This window comes from Pinus tabuliformis, chromosome 9 (genome assembly GCF_031772625.1).
Source record: "Pinus tabuliformis cultivar Carrire ecotype Pingquan chromosome 9, CPIR1, whole genome shotgun sequence".
Lineage (NCBI taxonomy): Eukaryota > Viridiplantae > Streptophyta > Pinopsida > Pinales > Pinaceae > Pinus > Pinus tabuliformis.
The window spans coordinates 1,341,237,960-1,341,240,833 of record NC_142307.1 but is presented as its reverse complement, the minus strand read 5'-3'; positions in this window follow the sequence as shown (position 1 = coordinate 1,341,240,833).

Below are 2,874 nucleotides of genomic sequence, written 5' to 3'. Positions count from 1 at the left end.
TAAATTTTGGAGTATATCATCAAAGAAAACTCGTTCATAGTCATGATAAATAGATAATTTGCTTGTAATTGTCAATAATTAAGCATGTCTATCTCTTCTTGTGAATTTACCAGCATATATGACTTATAAATACATTGGATTTAATTTTCAAAACATTTGTAATTAATAATTGCCCCTCGTAGCCCACGGGGCTTTGGATTGACGGTGAATGGGTGCGCTGTTAAGGCACTCCTTGCGATAGGTCACTGGTTCAATTCCCCGTGGGTACTTAGTTTAGTCTTAACCTAGAAAAAATAATAATAATAATAATTGCCCCTCGTCGTGTAAAGGATATCATTAAAAAATAATGTTCTAAAATGTACTATGTCTTTTTTCAATCTAGACATAGATCATGTGTGTAGAATCATGTGATTTTACTACAATGGTTACTTTTAAACCTAACCTTTCCTATTTGTATCAATCATGTGTGATTAAGAAACAGTAAACCATCATTTAAGTAAATAAAAGTTTTACAAATACTTAGCAAATTCAATTAACTAGTGGACATTATAACAAATATGGAGGTATTATATGCTAATTTGATGCCCTTTGTGACCTTAAAAGAAAATAAAATAAAGAAAGATTGTTTCTATACAAAGAGTATGAATATAAGATAAGGGATTTAGTGTAGTGCCCCTCTCTTGTTGACTGACCTTGATATGACATTAAATTTGATTTACCCTTAAGGCTCGCACATTATTCTTTGAGGACCTCAAGTTAAGGATCCAAACACTTGACTCTACTATTAGTGGATGTGTTTATTTCCTAGTTGGTGTTAAGACGATGATAGCTTTGATAGATATGTATGTTTTATACTAGTGTTAAGATGATGATAGCTTTGATGGATATGTATGTTTGTATATTGATGTTATGATGATGATAGTTGTGATGGAAGTGTTCATTATGTTGGCTACTTACATTAGCTATGGTTCACGATGAACAACAATGGGGATGACTATGTCATGTTGATGATGATATTTATGACAATGACTAACATTATAGAACCTTGTTACTGGTGATTATTGAGTATGACAGGAAACCACCAGATGCACTCTCATGTGATGAGTCGACACATTTGGTTTGATGGGGATGAATATTTTGTCTTTGAAATTTTTAAATTTTAGTTTGAATCTTGCTATAATTATAGTGGCATGTTAGTGATTACAGACACATGTTAGTTGCTTGGCTGAATGATTCACACATAGGTGATGGGGTTGTACAAATGGATGAAACTTCATGGGAGGGGTGGGACAGTGTCCTTGATTTCACCTGTTAGCACTCCTATTGTTAGCTGGGCTAAAAGGGTTGGGACACCTTGGCCTTGAAGATCACGGTGTCGTGGGGGCAGGTCCCAAATTAGGTCTCTCGCGAGGATATACTGGGGGGCATGCATCAAGTTAGATTCCTTGATCCCCAACACCATTAGTCTCATTATAGTGGGCAACACAAGAGACGATAGCGGTTTTTGTCGTTGCATCTAGATTTTTCCCCTCATAACCACTAGATGCTTGAAGGGCAAGCAGCATGGAACCCTTGGAACTTCAAGGGAAGTTCTTGAAGGGCATGACCGACTTAGAACCCTTGGAATCAAGAAGACATTGATTGGGGTGTTACCCTTGGAACTTTAAGGGAAGTTCTTGAAGGGCATGATGGAAATGGCATCCTTGGCATCAAGAAGAAACTAATTGGCGTCGCACCCTTAGAACTTCAAAGGCAAGTTCTTGAAGGGCTCGACCAACTTGGCACACTAGGCATCATAGGCATCATGAAGAAACTACTAAAATATAATTAAGATATGATAATCATACTAATTCACATAATGTGGTAAATGAAGTTTTAAAACTAAGTTATCTAATCAAGAATAAAATTTGGGGTAAAGGGAGAATAGGGAGAAATAAAAACATCATATCCCGAAAACTCTACCCTTCCCATGTTGGAAAATATTCGGTAGATAGTGTACATAAGTATTTTAATAGGTAAAAGGGGGGGGAGATGGACATAGAGTTAATTATAAAGACTTATTGTAAGATAGTTAAACTTCATTAAGAAAAGAGGGTGGTGAATTAAAACAAAGATTAATAAATTAAATTATAGAAATTTAGAGAACCTCCATGTGGCAAGAGCCAACATAAGAATATCCATCTAAGAGGCAAAATGAGTTAAATTAGGAGGTAGTTAGGGGACCAAATTTGAGACTTATCAGTTGACTTCAGTAATGAACAAAAATTAAGGAGTAGAAAAGGGGGATCAAGAGACAACTAGGAGAAGAAATAGGGAGTCTTGTTGGGGTGAGGAAAAATATTATTTTTGAATTAAAATTTAAGTAAATAATTTTGGAGAGCCTTGGTGAGAGGGTGACACATGGGTGGGTGAATAATCAAACTTTTGGATTAATAAAAATAATTAATTATGCATGAAGTGCCAAGTGTCACCTATGAAGCCTCCTATAAAATAAGGGGCAAGCCATGGGAGAAGGTACTTTTTGCTTACCCTATTGTTGGATGGATGAGATTATGTCATTGTGAGTGGCTACAAGCTATAGTTGAGTTTGGTGAGGTAGAGGACTTTAGAGAGGGGACTCTTGAACCAAGGAGTGTTCACCTCTATCAACTAGCACACTTCCTCCATTGCACATCCCCATTGTAGCTCATGGGTCCGCAAGAAGGAAGATTACCCAAGGATTAGGTTGGGAGGTCAACAATTGTGTCACTACATTCGGCCAAAGCACATCAACATTCACACTTGGAGGCAGACCGCAACAAAGGAGTGCAAGTAGTGGCAAGGCCAAGGTCGGATCTCGTCTTCAGATGAATGGTACTTGTTGTATTATGATGT